We start from the raw sequence: 22945 nt of genomic DNA, 5'->3' as shown, positions 1-22945 counted from the left end.
TAGACCCATTGGAACATTAGCTCTCCAAAAGAAGAGATATTCCACTGCCTCCCAGCAACTTGCTGTCACTTTCAAAGGACATTGGATGTCAGAGAAGGAGCATGGGCAAATTCAGGGTGATTTGCTGACCAGTGCTATACTTCTGAGTTCAGTGCCTCCAGGGCTGAATTGTGTACCCACCAAATTCATGTGCTGTGGTCTTATTCCCTCGTGACCTCAGAATGTGGCTGTATTTGGAGATAGGGTTTTTAGAGTGGTAATTAAGGTAAGACGAGGACATTCATGTGGGCCCTAATCCACTGTGATTGGTGTCTTTATACAAAGGGGAGACAGGACGCAAACACACATATACAAAGACCATGTGAGGACAAAGGAAAAAGATGGCCATCTACGAGCCAATGAGAGAAACCTTAGAAGAAACCAACTCTGTCAACCCTTGATCATAGGCATCTAGTCTCCAGAATTGTGAGAAAATAACTTTCTGTTGTTTAAGCCCCCCAGTCAGAGGGATTGTGTTATGGCAACACTAATGAATGGCCACAGGTGGTGACTTAACTTACCCTTGGTTTCCTCTAATGGCCTTCACACTGACTTTGATATGTTTGGCTCCTGCTGAGTCAGTGTTCATTTGGCAGAACAACACCAAAAGCCCATGGTTATCTTCCTTTTTCACGTTTCCTGTGTTTTTCCCCATGTTCGGAGCCTGCCAATTTTAGGATTTGGAGACCACGCTCATAGCCACATTGAAGGCCCCACTGTGTTGCCTATCCTACACCAGCTGCCTTGATTTAGGAGGTACAGTTTGGGGGGCATTTCCACAGGGAGGAGTCAAGACAGGATTGAGAGGTGCAGGACCCTGAGTCCCAGGCCTGCAGGTCTTGCTCCAGTGGAGTGTGTTTCCTGCCCCTTGGTGTCCCTGCATTCTGCTCCGGTGGCTTATCCTCCATGGCCTCCTCTTTCTTGGCCTCCACCTTGACTGAGGAATTCCAAGGGCACAGACACAGAAAGGGCAAGGTCACAGATATGAAGCAACTATGCCTTGAGTGTGGACATCATTGACTTGAGATCTCCCTTTGTCTTATTTAATTACTAGAGACAGCAAATTGTACTTACCAGCCTTAAAAATTATGTGTTGCCTTCCTTTCGGTATAATCATATGTGTAGAACAGCAGGACATTTTGTCTGCATGCAAAACAGAAGTGTCTCTATTTACCTCTGTTGCCCATTTGTTAAAGAGTTATTGCAGTAACAATCATACCTTCACTTATGGTCATTTACAGTTTCCTGACTACTTTCACAAGCTTTTTTGTTTCATTGCATTGTGTTATTGTCTCTGTTTCATAAATATAAAATTAAGATCCGGGAAGACCATATTCTCCCAAAGCTCATGCAGCTGTGCTGATTCCTAGCACAGGACAAAAATCCCCTTGGCCATCTCTTGCCTGTGTCATAGCATATTCCTAGTTGCCTCATTATCTCTGTTCTGCTGGCCCAGCACAAGGGACCCTGGGTAACTCGGCCCAGTGCACTATTCTATACCTGGGCAAGGGAAGAAGGGGGCTTCCTCAAATCCATGAGATAAAGAGAGTCCCTTTTCAGGAAAGCCTGTTTCTGATTTCCCTGGCTTTTCTGCTTTCCAGGATCTGAGTCTGTAGGGAGTAGCCACCATCTCCACCATCTGTAGACCTCAGCCAACTGTGGTCAAGAATATCAGTGGCTGTCTTTCCCAACCTGGCTCAGAAAATTCCACTGTCTTTCCAAGTCCAGGTCATGCTAACTGAACAATAGAGAGAAGTAGTCATTTTTGAGATTTATGATACCTTCTACCACTTATAACACTGAGAAATCATTGGTCTTCTATTCTGAGGAGGTTTGGTGATTATGTGTTGAATTTTAGTGTGGCTCATAATCTACTTATGCTCTGCTAGCTTCAGGACTCCCAGGCTCCTAACTAACCCTTGGTGGCCATCAACACCCACCTGTCTTAAGACTTGAGGTGGTGTGGAGCATCTGAGTTTTAGCTTACCTGCATTGGTTTAATGTAGAATTGGGTGCCACTTTCTTTCCCTTTTCTGCCTTCTGCAGAAGAGTTTGCCATTTGTCCTGGTCTGGACTCCAGTCAGTGCTGGGCCTGACATTTCAAACCTCTTCCTGGGGTTCTACATATGTAGTGAGCAGGATTCCCCGATATCCACCCCCTGGTATATTACTTGGCACCCCAAGTAATCTCCTCTTGAGCAATACTGAAAATGATGGGTTTAACTGCTCTGATCAGGTTTCAGGTGAAAGTCAATTTACAGATGAAGTTAAGGTCCCTAATCAGTTGGCTTTGATAATTAAAAGAGAGATCACTTAAGCCCTTAAAAGTGCCTGGGCCCTGTCTAAAGAGAGATTTCAAACATGAGAAAGATCCTATCACTGGCCTTGGGGAAGTAAGTCTCTGTGTCCTAAGAGGGTCTGTGGGTGGGCCACTGGCAGGAGCTGAGAGCAATCTCTAGCCAACAACCTCCAGCTGGCAAGGAATCTGGGCCCAGGATCATACAGTTTCAAAGAGCTAAATTTGGCCAATAACCATGTAAGTTTAGAAATGGATCCTGAGCTCCAGATGGGAATGCATCCTGGCCAACACCTTGATGCAAGATTTGTGAGGGACACTGCCCAGGCATTTGACCTACAGAAACTGTGAGATAATAAACACAAGTTGTTTCAAGCTGCTACATTAGTGGTGATTTCGTATATAGCAGTAGAAAACTAGTGTAGTGCCCCTACTTCTATCTCTACCCAGCATATAGGGGTTGTGTTTTTTTGTTTGTTTTGTTTTGTTTTTTACCACAGCTATTAGAACATCGTTGTTCTCTCTGCCACTGTTTGACTTCTCGATTGGCTTGCATCCTGGAATGCCATCCTTCAGACACAACCTGAGCCCATGGTGTACATGACAAACACTGGGTCCTGGGCTATAGTTAATCTTCCCTAGGGTCAGCCTGAATGAATAGAAGGAAGGAGAAGGTTTGGATCCCATGTCTTTTTTTCCCAGTAGGCTCCAATCCACACAGCTATGCTCCTAGTTCCCATCAGATCATTTCTAGGAACTTACAGGAACAACAAAACCTAGCCACTTGAGATCAAGAACTCTCTCCCAAGGTTTCCCAAGAAGGGAAAAAAAATGTTGCTCTTTCTTCAAACCCAGACCACAGTAACTTGAGACCAGAGAGGAGTGAACATTTTTTTGAATTACAGTGGCTTCTCCCATCTGCAGGGTTGAGAAATTATCGACCATCATTTCTTAGGAGGCTTGGTGATTTATTTGAGAAATTCTTAGGAGGGATTGCAATGAGAGAAATCTCAACAAAGTCTTAGAGCTGCTGACCAGCCTATTTAAAAATATGCTATATAGTAAGTGAGCACTTAGGGGAAACCACAGAAAAATAGAGGAGAAAATTAATTCCCTGTCAAATACAGTTGGAAATGTAAAACACAAAAATGTATTAGTGAAGATAGAAAATGGAGCAAGATCCCTGCTTGATCTCTGCTTATCAAGCAAAATTGCTAGATTCGTAAAATTTTTATGTAATTGTAGACTCATAGGAACTTGCAAAAAATGGTACGCAGAGTCTCATGTGCTTTCACACAGCTTCCCACAATGGTGATATTTTATTAACTATAGTATAATATTAAATAGAGAATTGACATGATTCATGTTATGGGTTGAGTTGTGTCTGTCCCCTCCTCTCAAATATATGTTGGAGTCCTAACTTCCCAGTACCTTAGAATGTGAACTTCTTTTGGAAATATGGTTGACTGATATAATTAGTTAAGATGAAATCATATTACAGTAGGATGAGCTCCTAATCCACTAGGGCTTGTGTCTTTACAAAAAGATGGCCATATAAAGACAAAGACACCCAGGAAGAATTTTATATGATGACAGGCAGGGATTTAAGCTATGCAGCTGCAAGCAAGTGAATGCTAAGTTTTGCCAGCAAACCACCAGAAGCTAAGAAGAGGTGAGGAAAGATTCTCCCCTGCAGCTTTCAGAGTGAGCATGTCCCTTCTGACACCTTGATTTTAAACTTCTAGGCTTCAGAACTGTGTGATACAATGTTGTTCTAAGCCATCCAATTTAGGGTACCTTGTTAGGAAATGGATACAGTACAATACTAGACTGGACTACTGACTGTATTAAGTTTTCACCACTTTTTACATGCGTTCATTTGTGTGAACATATGCATGTGTGTAGTTTTTTTTTTTTTTTTTTTTTTTTACGATTTTATCTATTTATTTGAGAGAGAGAGCAAGCACATGAGGGAGGGAGAGAGAGGCAGAGGGAGAGGGAGAAACAGGCTCCTCGCTGAACAAGGAGCCCAATATGAGATTTGATCCCAGGATCCCAGGATCATGACCTGAGCCCAAAGCAGACATTTAAACGACTCAGCCACCCAATCATCCTACATGTATGTAGATTTATATAATTTTATCCTATTTACAACCTCAGGTAACCACATAGATATAAAATGTTAAAAGGATGAAAATACAAGATATGGACTGGGGTAAAATATTGGAAGCCACACATCTTAAAGAATGCGTATTATACTGCTTTTGGGTGTAATGTTCTATGAATGTCTATTAGGTTCTGCTGGCTGATGGGGTTATTAAGTTCTACATCCTTGCTGAGTTTTGTGTGTGTATGTGTTTACGTCTAGTTGCATGATGAACTATTGTAATCCCTGGTTATAATTGATATTTTGTATATTTCTCTTTAAAATTTTATGAGTTTTTGCTTCAGGTGTTTTGAAACTCTATTGTTTGGTGCACACACATTTAGAATTGCTACATCTTCTTGTCTACTTTTATCATTATATAATATCCTCCTTGTCCTTACAATTTTGTGTGCTCTGAAGTCCTTCTTATCGGATTTATATTTTCACGATACATCTTTTCTTATCAACATTTCAGGTACCTATATTGAGTTTCCCATGGACAGCATACAGGTAGGTTATGTTTTCTTATTCACTTTGCCAATTTCTGTCCTTTAATTAATGTATTTAGACAATTTACATTTAAAGTAATTACTGATATGTTAAGGCTTAAGTGTGCCTTTTTATTATTTGCTTCTATTTATTCTTTCTCCTATTCCTCAATTTCCATTTCCTTGACTTCCTTGAGGTTATTTAAGAATTATTTAGAAGAAGATGTGGTTTATGTACACAATGGAATATTACTCAGCCATTAGAAATGACAAATACCCACCATTTGCTTCAATGTGGATGGAACTGGAGGGTATTATGCTGAGTGAAATAAGTCAATCGGAGAAGGACAAACATTATATGGTCTCATTCATTTGGGGAATATAAATAGTGAAAGGGAATAGAGGGGAAGGGAGAAGAAATGGGTAGGAAATATCAGAAAGGGAGACAGAACATGGAAGACTCCTAACTCTGAGAAATGAACTAGGGGTGGTGGAAGGGGAGGGGGGCGGGGGGTAGGGGTGACTGGTTGGCGGGCACTGAGGGGGGCACTTGACGGAATGAGCACTGGGTGTTATTCTGTATGTTGGCAAATTGAACACCAATAAAAAATAAATTTATTATTACAAAAAAAAATTCTAGTTCAGACATCTTACTTATATCTGAATTGATTAAGTCCCTGGCTGTGAGTACTACCTCCTCTTCTTTTTGGAGGCAAATTTCATCATATCACTATGTTTCCCAGAATACATGGAAGAAAGAAAAAGAAAAACAGGAAAAACAACAATAACCACAATCCCCCCCAAAATCTTATATCCTGTGTGTGTTTTAGGCTGCTTCTCAATTATCAATTAATTATTAAGAGAATCTAGATTGCAAAATAATAAAGAAAATTTAAGTACAAAGAAAGTAATAAAAATAATAAATATATGTCTTTAACAAATAAAATTAACACTTAATAAAAAAATTGACCAAAATAAATGAAACATAGTTATACAGAATAAAGTACAAAGGAAGCTAGATCCTACTTTCTCCATAGAGCTGAAGCCTTGCAGGCCTCTGTGATCAGTACTCTTGGGAGTCAGTGGTCTGTGCAGGTCTTCTGGGAGAGGGGCCCATTGCGCTGATTGTCAGGTGCACACTTGCCTTAGTGGAGATGCACCTGCTGTGCTCAGAGGCAGGGCTCCGTGAAGGCACATCTGGAAAAAAAAAAGATTTACTTACTTGTATTTTTGAGTATATTTGTGTGGTGTGTGATTTTTCCTTTTTTTTTGTGATTGCTCTTAATATTATAACATGTATAAACAACTTCAAATTATCTATTGGTATCAACATTATGTCACTGAGTGAAGTATAGAAACCCTGCATCCACTTGGTGCCTATATCCTCCCCATTATTATTATTATTATTATTATTATTATTATTATTAGATAATGAGGAGAGGCAGAGGGAGAAGGAGAGAGTGAATCTTGAGCAGTTTCCATGCTCAGCACTGAGCTGCTCCTTGGGCTCCATCTCAAAACCCTGAGCCGAAATCGAGAGTTTGGCTGCTTAACTGACAGAGCCACCGAAGTGCCCCTATTCTCCCCATTTAAAAAATATGCTTTTCTTAATATTTCTCCTACATATATTGAACGCACATCAAATGATGTTATAATTTTTGCTAAAATCATCCATCATAATTTAAAAACATCATGAGGAAAAAGGTAGTCTACTCCAATTTTTACCCATTTTATAATTCATTGTCCCATTTCCTTCTGTTCTAATTTCCTTTGTGGTTGGAGTACATTAAGCCATTCTTTAAGAGTAGGTCTACAGATATAAAATTCTTTTAGTTTCCTTCATCTGAGAATGTCTCTATTTTCTCTTCATTCCTGGAGAATATTTTTACTTGGGATAGAATTTGGAGTAGACAGTTCTTTTCAGTCAGGAATTGAAAATGTTTTGTCATTTCTTGTTGGCCTCCACAGTTTTAGATGAGAAATCTGTTATCATTTGAGTCATTGTTCCCTTACTGGTAATGTATCATTTCTATCCACCTTTAAGATGTTTTCTTTTTCTTTAGTTTTCAGAAATTTCACTATGATGTGTGTTGGCATGAATTTCATTGAGTTTTCCTGTTTAGGGGTTTGCTCAGCTTCTTGAATCTATAAACTTATATTGTTCATCATGTAATTTTCAGCCATTATTTTTTTGGATATTTTTCAGCTCCACACTCTTTCTTCTCTCAACTGGGTCTTTGATGGCATGAATATTAGATATTTTTTGTTGATCCCATAGGTTCCTGAGGCTGTTGCCATTATTTTCCCAGTCTGTTTACTCTCTGTTGTTCAAGTTGGGTAATTTATATTTTTGTATCTTCCATTTCCTGATTCCTTCCTCCGTCCCCTCTGTTCTTCTATTGAGACCATCCAGTGAGTTTTAAAAATTTAGTTGTTGTAGTTTTTTGCTCTAAAACTCTCATGTATTTCTTCTATTTTAAAAAGGATTTTATTTCTTTTTATTTCTTCTACTTCTTTGCTGAGATTTTATGCTTTTTCATTTGTTTCAAGATGGCTCATAATTGCTCACTGAAGAGTAATTACTATTGCTGCTTTAAAATCCTTGTTGAATAATTCGAACATCTGAGTTATGTTCTTAGACTCTGTTGATTGCCTTGTATTATTCATGCCGTGATTGTTCTGGTCTTGTTATGATGTGCATGTTTTTAAATTGTATCATGGACATTTGGGGTATTATGTTGAGAGTTTTTAGATCCAATTTTGTTTTCTTTTTCTGGAAGGCACTCACCCTGTTTTTTTTTTTTTTTCAACTAACTGCGTTCTTTTTATTTATAATAAATTTATTTTTTATTGGTGTTCAATTTGCCAACATATAGAATAACACCCAGTGCTCATCCCGTCAAGTGCCCCCCTCAGTGCCCGTCACCCATTCACCCCTACCCCCCGCCCTCCTCCCCTTCCACCACCCCTAGTTCATTTCCCAGAGTTAGGAGTCTTTATGTTCTGTCTCCCTCCCTGATATTTCCCACACATTTCTTCTCCCTTCCCTTATATTCCCTTTCACTATTATTTATATTCCCCAAATGAATGAGAACATATGTTTGTCCTTCTCCGATTGACTTATTTCACTCAGCATAATACCCTCCAGTTCCATCCACGTTGAAGCAAATGGTGGGTATTTGTCATTTCTAATGGCTGAGTAATATTCCATTGTATACATAAACCACATCTTCTTTATCCATTCATCTTTCGATGGACACTGAGGCTCCTTCCACAGTTTGGCTATAGTGGACATTGTTGCTAGAAACATCGGGGTGCAGGTGTCCCGGCGTTTCACTGCATCTGTATCTTTGGGGTAAATCCCCAACAGTGCAATTGCTGGGTCGTAGGGCAGGTCTATTTTTAACTCTTTGAGGACCCTCCACACAGTTTTCCAGAGTGGCTGCACCAGTTCACATTCCCACCAACAGTGTAAGAGGGTTTTCTCTGCATCCTCTCCAACATTTGTGGTTTCCTGCCTTGTTAATTTTCCTCATTCTCACTGGTGTGAGGTGGTATCTCAAAATGGATGAAAGATCTAAATATGAGACAAGATTCCATCAAAATCCTAGAGGAGAACACAGGCAACACCCTTTTTGAACTTGGCCACAGTAACTTCTTGCAAGATACATCCACGAAGGCAAAAGAAACAAAAGCAAAAATGAACTATTGGGACTTCATCAAGATAAGAAGCTTTTGCACAGCAAAGGATACAGTCAACAAAACTAAAAGACAACCTACAGAATGGGAGAAGATATTTGCAAATGACGTATCAGATAAAGGGCTAGTTTCCAAGATCTATAAAGAACTTATTAAACTCAACAGCAAAGAAACAAACAATCCAATCATGAAATGGGCAAAAGACATGAAGAGAAATCTCACAGAGGAAGACATAGACATGGCCAACATGCACATGAGAAAATGCTCTGCATCACTTGCCATCAGGGAAATACAAATCAAAACCACTCACCCTGGTTGTATGTAGTACATAGGTCTAGGTAGGGATAGATGTTTCACCCCACTCACTTCTGCTTATATCAGGATGGGGAGGGGCTAGAAATGGGGAGCTCCTAGTATTGCCTCGTTGCTGATGAGTTGGAGTGGAAGGTCAGCTCCCCAGTCAACTCTCCAGACACTGTGATAAGAGTGGTGAGTTGAGGGTGTTTTCCATTGATATTAGCTAGAGTAGAACAGTTATTGTTGGAAAGGCTGTCTGTTCTGTTAAATTGCCATTTTACCAGTCCTATAGCTATAGGAATCAGACTTTGCTTGGGGGTTTTTGTTTGCATCTCTTGGTACTTCCATGTTGCAGGCTTCTCCAGTGCCCTGGCTGAATTACATGGAAGCATAAAGAAAATCTAGGGATTTCACTGCTGTGCTGTTCCTCAAGTCCCAAGGTTCCTAAGAAGTTGAATTATTCTTTTTTAAGTGTATGTGTGTGTGTGTATGCGTTTTCTTTAGTTTTTAAGTAATCTCTATACCCAACAAGGGGCTTGAACTCACAACTTCAAGATCAAGAGTCTCATACTCTACTGACTGAGCCAGCCAGTCACCCCAGAAGTTGCATTATTCTTTCCACCTTTCAGAGTCTATGTTTGATTTTTAACTTGTGATAAAATATATATAACATAAAATTTACCATTTCTAAGTGCATAGTTCTGTGGAATTAAGTATATTCACATCTATGTGCAACCATCACCTCCATAAATGTCCAGATCTTTTCATCTTCACAAACTGAAACTCTGTACTCATTTAATAATGTCCCTAGCAACCACCATTCTCCTTTTTGTCTCTATGTATTTGATTACTGTATGTACCTCATATAAGTAGAATCATTGAATATTTGTCTTTTGTGATGGACTTATTTCATTTGGCATAATGTTTTAAGATTCATCCATGTTTTATATGTGTCAATAGTTTCCTCTCTTCTGAAAACTGATTAATATTCCATTGTATGTATATACTACATTTTGTTTTTCCATTCATCTATTAGTGGACACTTTGGTTGCTTCTACTTTTTGGCAATTGTGAATAATGTTGCTGTCAACCTGAGTATACATGTATCTGTTGAGACCTTGCTTTCAATTCTTTTGAGGATATGCCATGAAACAGAGTTGCTGGATCATAGGTAATTCTATGTTTAATTTTTATGCTTGACTTTTTGTGTTGGTCCAGCATTTTTTATTTTTAGGAGGGAGGACTAGGGAGGAAATGAGACTACTCTACCTTGGCTGGAACTGGCAAGCTAAATCAATTTAAAAAACCTTTTTCTTAGAGTTAACAGATAAACCACATTACAACATAACTGGCAAGGATCTCTTGAGGTTTGTGTCAAGATCATGAACACATATCTCCTTGGAATCCTTACCTCCTTCTGACTCTCAGGGAATTTTCCTAAAGAATAATTAGGTTCCAGGCCCTCTGGTCAACCATAGAGTGTGAGTCCAGTGAGACAAATTATTTTCTACTTTTCCAGTGTTATTTTTTTTCTTTATTGGAACTGCTAGCATGTAAGTCATACATAGGTATTAAAATAAAGGGCATAATAATCCTCTTCATTTTCCAAAAAAAAATAACAGTGTTTTATTAGTTTCAGGTGTATGATGCAATGATTCAACAATTACATACAACATCCAGAGCTCATCACAACTAGTGCACTCCTTAATCCTCATCACCTATTTAACCCATCCCCCTACTCCTTTCCCCTCTGGTTACCATCAGTTTGTTCTCTATAATTAAGAGTCTGCTTTTTTATTTCTCTCTCTCATTTTTTCCTTTGTTCATTTGTTATGTTTCTTAAATTCCACATATGAGTGAAATCATATGGTACTTGTCTTTCTCTGACTCACTCATTTCATTTGGCGTTATACTCTCTAGCTCCATCCATGTTGTTGCAAATGGCAAGATTTCGTTATTTTTTATGGCTGAATAATATTTCACTATATATGCATATGAATACACCCACCCACACACCAGATATATACCATATTTTCTTTATTCATTCATCAGTCAACCTATGGACTCTTGGGCTGCTTCCATAATTTAAGGGTGCCTATTTCCCTTCAAATTAGTGTTTTTTGGGGTAAATGTTTAGCATATAATTCTGGGGTAATAGGGTAGTTCTATTTTTGACTTTTTGAGGAATCTCCACACTGTTTTCCACAGTGGCTTCACCAGTTTGCATTTCCACCAATAGTGCAAGAAGGGTTCTTTTGATTTACATCCTTGTTTTTCTTGTGTTGTTGATTTTAGCCATTCTGACAAGTGTGAGTTTGTAGTTTTGATTTGCTTTTACCTGATAAGTGATGATGAACATCTTTTCATGTGTCTATTTGCCATCTGTATGTCTTTGGAGAAATATCTGTTCATGTCTTCTCCCCATTTTTAACTGCATTATTTGCTTTTAGAGTGTCGAGTTATAAGTTCCTTATTAGATATGCCATGTGAAAATATCTTCCCTCATTCTGTAGCTTGCCTTTTAGCTTTGTTGATTGTTTCCTTTGCTGTGCCGAAGCTTTTTGTTCTGATGTAGTCCTAATAGTTTATTTTTGCTTTTGTTTCTCTTGCCTCAGGAGACATATCTAGAAAAAAGTTACTTGAGCTGATGTCAAGGAAGTTACTGCCTGTGTTCTTTTCTAGGACTTTTTGGTTTCTGGTCTCATATTTAGGTCTTTAATCCATTTAGAATTTATTTTTGTTAAAGGTGTAAGAAAGTGTTCCAGTTTCATTCTTTTGCATATTGCTTTCCAGTTTTCCCAACACCATTTATTGAAAAGACTGTCTTTTCCCCATTTGGATATTCTTTCTTGCTTTGTCAAAGATTAATTGACCATAATGTTGGGTTTAATTCTGGGTTTTCTATTTTGTTCTATTGATCTATGTGTCTATTTTTGTGTGAGTATCATACAGTTTTGATTTTTATAGCTTTGTTATATACCTTGAAATCTGGAATTGTGATGCCTCCAGTTTTGCTTTTCTTTTTCAAGATTTCTTTGGCTATTGGGGGCCTTTTGTGGTTCCATGCAAATTTTAGGATTGTTCTAGTCTGTGAAAATATTGTTGGTTTCAGAAATTTTCATTTTTGTTATCTCACTGATCCCTACAACATCATTATGAAGGAAGCAATCAAAGGCAAGATTATTTATCTCTGTCTTATAGACAAGGAAATGGACTTGGAGAAGTAAATTTGAGATGAGAATTCTAAAACTTCTGATGTTTGAGCCACTGCTCTTGCCTAACATAATATCTATATCATTTGATTGAATTAATGATAGTAGGACCACTTCAGCATTTCATATTATCAACCTCATCTTTATTGACAGAGAATGTCCGTTAATGGACTGTACCTTGTTTCCTAGCCCGAGGACTGTGGGAGAAAGTAGAGGGTGGAGGGGCATGTTGGTGGATTGAGAACATCTGGTTTGCATTTGGCATTGGAAGGGATAATGACTCTGTTATGCAGGCCTGGAGTTTCTCTTTCTGATTAATCATCAGGGGCTGCAGTGGTATACTCTGAAGCAGGACATTAGCATTAGTACAAACTGAGACAGCTTTCTTGTGGATACTAGAAACTTGGGGTCACCTATAGAAGAGGATTGTGTGTGCAGATGGTTTAGTGGTGGAACAACTCACATCAGGCTGGGGCTAACAAAGCCAAAGGCAGCATGAGGTTGGCAGAAGAGATCTCTGAACATGTTTTCTGATAGATATACTTGAGCCTCAGACATGTATGGTCTTCCTGGGCCTGGGGTGTCTGGTGGGCTGCTTAGCAAGTTTTGTGATCCAATAAAACCCTCTAAATGGAAGATCAGATGAAGACTCAGAGCTTCACCCCACAGTGCACTATAAGGTTTGATTAGGATGTTGGGTACATCCAGCATGCTGCTGACAGGCAGCCTAAAGGGTCCTGTGGTCCGACAGCCTCTCTCTGAAAAACCTCTTTGCCTTCCTGGACTGCAAAGTCAAGTTCCCGTGGAATGTGCCCTAGTTATCAAGCTGACGCCATGTGTAGGTTTTACACTAACGTCAATGGTCTTACCCGTATTATAATGACTGACACTAAACAGATGAAGTGGAACACCAAATCTCAGCTTTAGGCAGACAAGTAAGATGACAGGATTGCTGTGCAAGGGTTTTCTTAGCCAGCCCTCTGCCTCTCTAAAAGCCATTTACATACTTTCTCATGCTGTTTCCCCTGCTACAAGTGCAGTAGTTTTGTCTGCAACATGAGCTGGTTGTATGACTACCCCCTAATTTTTCTCAGCAGAATAATTTAGTTCTATCTTTAATGACTGTATTAAATGATCAGGTTTGGATTGATGTATTTGCAGTCCTTCTGCTTCCCTTGTAATCCGAAAGTGAAAGGAATTGACATTTAGATTTCTATTACAACTTTTAAACTTATCAGCAACATCTCAGGAAATTATGTTCTGCTTGTGAAAGAAGAAAATGCCCTTTCTATTTCTTCCATTTGTCATGTTTATAACCTCTAAAGTACCTCAATCACACATTCTGCTGGAAGCACCTGCTGGACAAACTCTTGCTCTGAGAACAGGGGAGTTGGCTGGCAGCATTACAGCCTTCATGCATTGGTATCCAGGTTTTGTCCTGGGAATGACACACAGACACTGGGTGGAAGGGCCAGCTTATTCCCAGGACAAGGCTCTGGGAACTTTACCTACCTCCCCCACCCCTACCCTCCACTGACCCTCTACTCTTGACAGGTCCCACCATGTTCCACTTCTCCTTTCTTACTCTGTTCCCCCAAGCTAAAAATTATGAATGTTCTGCAGAGAAGATTCCCTAGGACCTTCACTCAAAGCCTATTTTTTTTTTTTTTACTTTTGTATACATCTAACAAGTTTAGAAGATTAGAATGGAGAAAAGAGGCTACATATTTATGGAAACTTTTAAAAAAATATCCAAAGTGATTAAAATATTTTTTAAAGAGCACCAGAAATGGTAACTATGGTAGGCTGAATAATGGCCCCCAAAGATGTCCATGTCCTAGTCCTTGGAAACTGAATATGTTATTTTACATTGGAAAGGGGAATTAAGGCAGCAGATAGAATTAGGGTATCTAGCCAGTAGGCCTTGAGATGGGAAGAGTGTTCTGTATTATCCACATAGGCCCAGTGTAATTACAAGAGTCCTTGAAAATGGAGGAAGGAGGGAGAAGAATCCGTGTCAGAGTGATGCCAGAGTGTGGCCTGTCCGCTGTGAAGATAGAGGGTGTGGCTATGGGCCAAGCCTCCAAAAATGTTCCATATTTGGTGAGGAAGTGGGCTCCCCCCACCCCAGAAACTCCAGAAGGAACCAGCCTGGCTTGTTTTTGGTCTAGTAAAACTGATTTCAGACTTCAGACCTCCAGAACTATAAGATAATAAATTTATGTTGTCACTAAATCTGGGCTAATTCGTCATAGCAACAACAGGAAGCTAATACAATAACATACCCCCAAACCTAATTTCTCAAGTGTTGGGACCTGTGAGGTTATTACTCTAAGTTATATAGGGATCCCAGAAGCCAAGATCACCTGCAGGGGTGGGTGGTATGTGCAGGTGACTCCCACCCAGGCCTTTCTCCCTGCCTGTACTGGCTGTACCTCTCATCAAGGGCAGTACGTTTCCTTTCTTCTTTAATGACAACATAGCAGAGTTGGCCTAAACAGAACTGCCTGTTTCTAGCTAGGCCGGAAGAAGCCTGGCCATGCTGCCCTTAGCCCTCTTGAAAGTAGCTCATCCATAGAAAATCTGAGACCCTTGCTGGAGAATGAGGCCCGCCAAGTCCCCAACCATTCCAACTGCCTCACTGGGCATGTCGGATGTAAATGAAGCCATGGTGACCCATCAGCCCTAGGCAAATCGGTGACACCAGGTTGAATAGCTACAGCCATCCATTGAGTGTGGTGCACACTTTTGAGCAAATAATGCCAACCACGATTTTCAGATCATTTGCTGAGTTTCTCCCCTGTGCCAAGTGCTGGTTGAGACCATGTTTCTTGGCAAGAGAACAGGTTTGGTGCCTGCCTGTGTCCCTTCCAGTTTACTGAAGCAAAGCATGACAAACTAGTGAACGATGAAACATGTGTTTTATCATAAAAGGAGAAGCTGAAGACCAGAAAGCCCAAGTCACTGTCCCAAGGTCACACAAGTAAGTATAAATGTGGACTTGTACTGAAAGCTGGACTCCAAGCCTGCTGGATCAGGTTGGTTACTACTGCAAATCATGTCTTTTATCCCATGATTATCTCAGATAAGCACCAAAGGCTGTCCAAAGTTCTGCTTGACCAAGGTTTAATGAAGTTAAAGTACACATTTTCCACATACTCTATTTTTCCATTCTTTAAGGCTCTAAATTTTGTTGGTATAGCCTCACATAAAAGTCTATTACAGAGGTAAACCACAAAATTTGATTAGGTTTCAAAGGGTAGAAAACCATGTAGTCCAAATAAATGTGGAAATGATTGGTTTTGGGACGAATGGGTAATATGCTTCCAGCTACAGCTGCACGCATCCTTTCTACCTTCCTTAAAAGAATTTACAATGCAGAAAGAGGCTGATAAAGCATAAATGTCAATTAAAACATGTTTTCACTTCTGGGAATCATTCTGATTGAAACATATAATTCGGCTATGCTTAATTACTGTGTATAAGGCACTTTCTGAAACATTTTCTATTCTTTGGGGTATATTTTACTTTTTTTTTTAAATGGAGGATCAGGCGGTCCTTTTTTTTTTTTTTTTTTTTTCCCAAAGCTCACAGAATCCTTATTTATGATCTAACTTTGACTTTCCAACATTAAATATTCAATGCAAGGAGGTAAAGAAGACCTGCCCCTCCACATTACTGCAATGAAATGCACTACCAGGAGCAGCGATGGAAATGCACATATTGGTTCATGTGATCTGAGCTGCAATAGATATGTGCTATCTGAGATCACAGCCTATCTTTCCCATAATCTTTTATTTTATTTTAGAAAGATCAATTGGGATGCACAGTGCTGCATTCAGGTAGGTAATTCTATTGGGCAGGATTTTAAAGGAACCAGCATCTGGGCAGTTTGGTAACGTTTTTCTCTTTACATCCGCATCCAAATATGTGTATTCATTTCCCATGCTGCTGTGACAAATCACCACAGACTTTGTGGCTTCAGACAACTCAGATTTATTATCTTCTATTTGGTAGGTCAGAGGTTCTAATTGTGCTAGCATCAAGGTACAGGCAGGCCTGCTTCCTTTGGGAGATGCTAGGAGGAAGGATCTGCTTCCTTGCCTTTCCCAGGTTCCAGAGGCTGCCCATATTCTTTGGTGAGTGGCTCCTTTCTCTATCTTCAGGGCCAGTGGTTCAGGGCCTTGGAACTTCTCTCTGATTTACCCTCTTGCCTTCCACTGAGATTATAATTCGCGCCTCCTGCAGAGTCTAGGATCCTCTCTCCACCTCAAAGCCCCACCCTCAACTACAGCAGCAGAGTCCTTTGTGCAAGTAAGGAAACAGGTTCAAGGTGTGAGATTCGGATGCAGATATCTTCAGGGGCCATTATTCTACCTGCTGCCATGGAATTTTCATGGGTGGTTGTGGGGCTGCTTTTCTGACCCACCCTGTAACCACTTTTATCTTGTGCACCTTCTCTAGTGGGGGCTGAGGACTCTGTCCTGGTTGCCAGCCTAAGACCTATTTCTGTTGGTGACATTGGCCTCTTGGAACTGCAAGTGATGCCTTCTGGTGGTAGAAAGAGCCAGCTCCAGGCTCCACAGTGTTTCTCTCTGTCCTTCGATGTTTCTTCCCACAGATGGGGCACTTGTTGGGGGGCACTGCCTATTCTCGATGGTTCAGCGTCTTGTCAACCTTGCTGCTGGTGCACTTTGGTGTTCATCTCAGACTGCTGGGTTTTGCAATGGTCCCTTCACCTTTAGAGGAGGGGTCTTCCAGGCCTATTGGGGACACGGCCTGCCCTGACCCTTCCCTGTCTTGGCTCCTCCCTAACAGTTGGTCTCTTTGGAGTCCCCACCTACCTGCCAGGATCACTGTCTACTGGGTGCTCCTTGGCCTCATGAGCTATGTTCTTGCACCCTGCCAAGACACTTACCATCCTCTGAGGGTGGCCTTGTCGAGGCTGATGACCGACCTCCATCAGCACACTAAGTCTCAGCTGGCTGAGATAGCCCAGCTTCCTTCAGGGTCTGTCTGGTGGGCACCTGGTCCAGGTTTTAGCCCCTCTAGACCTGGGACAGCTTGATGCTTCTGAGTCCTCACAGCTTAGGCAGCAAAAAACAAACAAGGTGTTTGCAATTCTCTACTGGAGATATAACATGATAGCATCACAAATTTTAATATCTATTAAATTAGAAATCATTAAAGAATCATCTGAGATGGTACTTCAAAAGTATCTCCCCCCCCCCAAAAAAAAGATATTCCACATGGTGCAAAGAGTCAAATGTAGAAGTAAAGCAATGAAAACAATTTAGGGGAAGAGAAATGAATATTTATCAGATTCCAGAGTGAATGGGTGCTTTGTAATTGTAATATTTTGGAGAAAATTAATTCACCAGATGCTCCCCTGGGAAGAGCATGGCAATTGTTTGGAAAGATGTCCTTAGAGCCTGCGGCACCTCCTCTGGTGAAGGCTGAGGATCCTGTGTCCTGGTTGCCAGCCTGGGACCCATTTGGTTGGGAGGGAGACCCCAGGATGCTTAAGGAAGGTGAGGGCATTAAAACTGCTTTCCAGAAAGCTGGAGGACTTTCCTAATGAGCTGACATTATGTTCCGCTGAGTACTGGTAGTCAGTTCAGGGACAAATATGCGGCCCAGCACAACAGAGCAGAAGGAAGTTGAGATTTTGGTAGTCTTAGGGGAGATGTCCTGGGGGATTGGTTTGAATTTTGTAAAAATTAAAAACCTCTGAGAAACAACAACAACAACAAAATGTACCACAAGCAAAAATAAAAGTAAATAAAGCACTGAGGACAATGTTTGCAGCAAAGATGATCAAGGTTTAGGTGGCATATTCTTGCTGCTCCCTGCGCTCCAAGAGAAACTTGTTATGGACTTTGGGTCAGGGTCCTCTGAGAGGAGCCAGAGATGGGAAGAACTATGGGAATTAGGGGAAATGAGGGTGAAAAGGAGCCAGGGAGCCACAGGAAGTCAGACTGGAGGGAAGGAGAAAAACAAGGTGGGGAGGAAGTGTCCTGGGTGCCCCAGGGTTCCTGAGGCCGGATTCTGAGGAGGAGTCCCCGGCTTCCAAGAGCAGGCCAGGCCTTGTCACCCTGCTGCCCACCTCATGGGTGGGAGGGGGCCTCTGCCCACGTGCAGCCTGGGCTGCTGAGCCAGAAGCTGGGGCCCTGGGCCATTAGGGTCCCTGGGCCATTATGTTCCCTGGGGTCAGGATCTGGATGAGCCATTTCATGGCCAGCACAGATGTGACAAGGAAGTCACAAAGAAAAGCATGAAGACGGCCAGAAGGTGTTTTCTGTAGAGTGTCCTACAGCCTGTGGAGATACCTTCAGGGCTGGCAGTGGAGGTGGCCCTAGGATAGCTAGGAGGAGGCCCCCCTAGCTATTCTCAGCCATGGCTTTCCACTGTATACTCTCTGGGCAGAGGAATAGAGAAAATTTCCCCCCTCCCCCTCCCCGTCCCGCCCTGCTGCTGTCCTCAGGGCCTGAATTCGACCCCTAAAGAATCACGGATTTGTGAATCCCAGAGTGCACCCCCATGGCCTTCCAGTCTGTGCTTGGATACCTCCCGTGCCAGAGAACTCACATGTGTTTGAGACATTTCTGGAGAGGACTTGGGTAGTGCAAGTCAAAGCAGAGTCCATAGGCCAGAACTAGACATGCAGAGCTTCAGGCCCACTCTGGACATGCTGAGCGAGAATTTGCACCTTTCCACAATCCCACAAACATTCCACAGGGAAAGCACTGCCCTGGAGCGGGCTTCTGTAGATCGATCATAGGTCAGCTGTCCTCCAACACTTACTGGCTGGCCTCAGCTTTGCTTTGGGGAGTCACATGAAGTGCCGCTGCCCCCTCTTCTGCATGGCATGGGTAACTGATGGTGAACATCTGCTGTGCTAGTACGGTGGCCTGGGCTGCTGCTTTCTAAGCGGGAGGTGGGGTGGTGGGGGCAGCCAGCCATTCAGAGGTGAGTCCACACTTCAGGTAGCTGGAGGTAAAGAAGGAATGGCAGGTTTAGGGGATGATGGGAAGGATTTTGTGCTTACGATTTAAGATTTGTGATGAAGAATGGCCCAGGTTGTCAAGGGCCTTAAATAGCAGAATGAGGACTCTGTGAACAACAGGACTTTATTCTGTGACTTTCTTTCTGGAAGATGCCTTTAGAGACAATGCAAAGGGCAGAAAACAGCCCTCCCCTCTCCCTCTCCTGTACCACCCTGCTGGTGGCCCTGAACCTGCTAGTCTCTCTGTCCTGTAAATTTTAGTCACTGCACATGTGCTTCCTTCACCCTGGAGTGTCCTTTCTTCTCCCTCCTCCTGTCTCACCATCCCCATCCCCATCCTTTAGCTCAGCTCAGCCAGGGAGCACCTCCCCAGCTCCCCAGACTCCTGTGGCTGTGCAGCACTTGAAATGTGGTCAGTGTGACCGAGAACTGAATTTCTAAGTTGTTAAGTGTAAACTACATGGCAGATTTAGCATAATTTTTATATCAATTCCATGTTCAAATAACATATTGGATATGTTTAGTTAAATAAAATATATTATTAAATTAATTTAATCTTTTAAAACTTCAAAAAAATGTGGCCACAAGAAAATTTGACATTACATATGTGGTTTGCATCCTATTTCTATTGGGCAACACTGCCCTAGACGGGTTAGCAGCCCCTCCCATGTGCTCCCAAAGTGCCCTGTCCTTATTCCCAGTACAGCATACTGCCCTGTAATTGCTTGACTGTCTTCTCCCATAGAGTCTGCTTCTTGAAGGGGTGTGCTGGATCCTAGCCAACAGAATCCCCGGCACCTAATACTTACACATAGAAATGCTAAAAAATGATTGGAGAGGGGAGCAAGGGAAGGAAGGAAAGGGAGAGGAGAGGAAGAGAATGTGAAGGAAGAAGGGAGGGAGGAGGGAGGACACGCAGATCCCAGTGCAAGAGCGATGCAACTCTGCCCACCTAGGAGGCTCTGAGTGGGCAGCAAGGGGCAGAGGTTCTTCTCCAGGCCCAGGAGTGCAAAACTCTTACTGACCTGGCTCTAGAGAAGAAAGCAGGTGAAGACCATGATTCAGCTGTTCCTGAACTAAAGTAGGTTTTGTGGCTGAAATCCTTTTCCAATGCAGAAAGGAGCTAAGTGGAGTTAGAGGTTTACTCTTGCACACTCCCAGAAATTTTTCTAGAAGCAAAATGCTTTATCTCCCAACGTAATGCAAAAAAATAGTCTTTAGTCCCTATTATTTCAAAGGAAAGTACCTTCTCCCTCATCTTTTTGTCTGTATGATGAAAACCTAATGGATTGTAGGATTTATCTACCTGGCAGGCCTTTTTATATTTCTTGGCCCATAGGCCATAAAGAAACCTGGGTCCACTTAAACACAGTGAGTCTGGTCTGCAGGAAGGTGGTGCTCCGATGCAGCCTTTCCCTGCAGTTGTGTCAGGGAGGAAGCTCATCATGCTGACAGCTTTCACTCTGGACAGAGCATTCCATGTGGTGTAATGAAATTCATACCCAGAATATGCAGGTAAGATGGATTGGGTGAGTTAAAGAAGTCTATGCTGTGGGTAAGACATCAAATAAAATTGTTATTTTAAATAATGGAACCAGTCCCTCCATGATTTATATAAAATACATGTCCTAAAATGAAAAGAAAAGATATATTTCAAACATACCCAAACCCAAATTGAATGATTCTTCTTCACTCTTCCACTATTTACAAATTGTCTAATCCACACATGGACTCCGATTATCATTATTTGGGAAACTGTTCTCTAATGGATTATGGAAATAAATGAGTATGTAGGTTTTTTTTTTTTCAGTTGGGGTTTAGTCAAGAATCCAAGTACCACGTTAAGTATTTTAAGGAATAAGATAGGAATAGAGGTTATTAGAGGCTTAGGCAAGCATCAGAAACCTGGACTGTGAAGGGTCAAGGCTGCTTTTGGAAAATCCTGAAGGGAGGAAGTTTCCATGGTCTTAGCCATCTGTAGCACCTGAGCAGGGCCTTTCAGAAAAATGCCTAGATGTTGGGGCTTCAATACAGATAGTCAGGGACAATACCCTGGAGTTGAGGACAACACCGAAGTGAGTTGTTTCTCTATGATGCCCCCTGGAAGAGGGAAAGTCCCTTGACCTCCATCTGCCAAGGCCCATGCCTGCCCTCAGCTGCTGTGGGAGAATTAGATGGCTTCTCCTTCTCTTCTCCTTCCAAATATTGTAGGAGACCTTCTAGTGGTGGGGACAAGCTAAGATTCCAAGGGAATGAGCATGTAGTTTGTAAGGTTTTACCCACTTTGTCTTTGGTGAGTGTGGTAGTGGGGATGGCTCTGACAGGTGGGTGTTGAGTATCAACAAGACATATCTGGAAGGTACCTGAAAGATACAAGTGGTTTCTGGTTTATTTATCCATAGCAGATAACCAATTTTTATGCATAAATTTGTTAAACTGATTATAAATCTTATATATATTTTTTACTTTCCAATTATAAACAGGGTTGTTAAGGCTAACTATGTTCAGAGACTGACCCAAAATAGTATTGGAATTTAAAACCCTTACTTAAAATTCAACTTTGCCGGGGGCGGGGCAAGATGGTGGAGGGGTAGGGTCCCCAAGTCACCTGTCCCCACTAACTTACCTAGATGACTTTCAAATCATCCTGAAAACCTATGAATTCGACTTGAGATTTAAAGAGAGAACAGCTGGAACACTACAGAGAGAAGAGTTTGCATTTCTAACAAGGTAGGAAAATGGGAAAAAAATAATAAAAAAGAATCCAGTGGGGGAGGGGCCCCCCCGAGGAGCCGGGCTAAGGCCGGGAGGCGAAAGGCTCCAGGACAGGAGAGCCCAGCCCCGGAGAAGCAGGAACTTTAAATATCCGCACCGGATTCTTCCCGGAGGGAAAGGCGCTCAGCAGGAAGCTCAGGCAGGATCCCAGGAGGGGCAGGGGGCCTCCAGTCCCCCGGGGTCCCTAACAGAGGAGGGGCGCCCGGGGAGAGCGCGCCGCACACTGCGGGGCCCAGCTCGGTAAAGGGCTGGAGCGCCCGGCGGGGCCCCGGGAGCAGCTCGGCGGCGGCTCCGGGCAGAGGGGGCTGCGCCCTGCTCCCTTGGGGAGCTGCGCCCCGGGAGTGCGATCCAGCAGCGCAGGCCCCGGGGGACACCGCCCACGATACTGGGCTCCCCCCTGGGACAGGCGGAGCAGGGGAGGGCACAGGACAGCGAGGACTCTCCTGCCGCCGGGAGCATCCAGGCCAGTGCGGATGGGAGACTGTGGTAGTTACTGCGGGAGCTGACTCCACGGCTGGAGAGCTGGCCGCTGCCAGTGTGGTTGTTCCTCCTGGTGTCACCCTGTGCCTGGGATGGAGTGGGGCGGCCAGGGAACAAGGGCCTCACAGGATAAACAGCTCCTACTGAGCCATGCACCTGACAGGGGGCGGGGCAGCTTCCCCAGGTACACACACCTGAGAATCAGCACAGCAGGCCCCTCCCCCAGAAGACCAGCTGGAAGGACAGGGGAAGAGCAAGTTCTTGGCTGAGCAGCGCTGGAAAGCTCCAGGGGAAGTGAAGGATTTACAGTATATAGAACCAGAGTATACCCCTCCTTGTTTTTTTTTTCTTTTTTCTTCCTTTTCCCAGTACAACTCATTTTTAGCCACTCTGCACTGAGCAAAATGACTACAAAGAAGAACTCACCACAAAAGAAAGAATCAGAAACAGTACTCTCTGCTACTGAGTTACAAGATTTGGATTACAATTCGATGTCAGAAAGCCAAT

The 22945-nt window shown here is 42.3% G+C and overlaps 1 long non-coding RNA gene across 2 annotated transcripts in view; it reads left to right on the top strand.

The window, feature by feature from the left end:
• The first annotated feature begins 34 nt into the window (after positions 1-34).
• LOC112672577 (uncharacterized) overlaps positions 35-22945 on the top strand; it is a 47626-nt gene continuing 24715 nt past the window's right edge. For both annotated transcript variants that reach the window (XR_004810238.2, XR_007406949.1), the window contains exons 1-2: positions 35-265; positions 4957-4991. This is a non-coding gene — a long non-coding RNA (uncharacterized LOC112672577). The remainder of the gene's footprint in view (positions 266-4956; positions 4992-22945) is intronic.

The sequence above is a fragment of the Canis lupus genome, chromosome 28, assembly GCF_003254725.2.
Source record: "Canis lupus dingo isolate Sandy chromosome 28, ASM325472v2, whole genome shotgun sequence".
NCBI lineage: Eukaryota > Metazoa > Chordata > Mammalia > Carnivora > Canidae > Canis > Canis lupus.
Note: the sequence above shows the minus strand (reverse complement) of the source record. Positions and strands in the feature narration are given on the sequence as shown.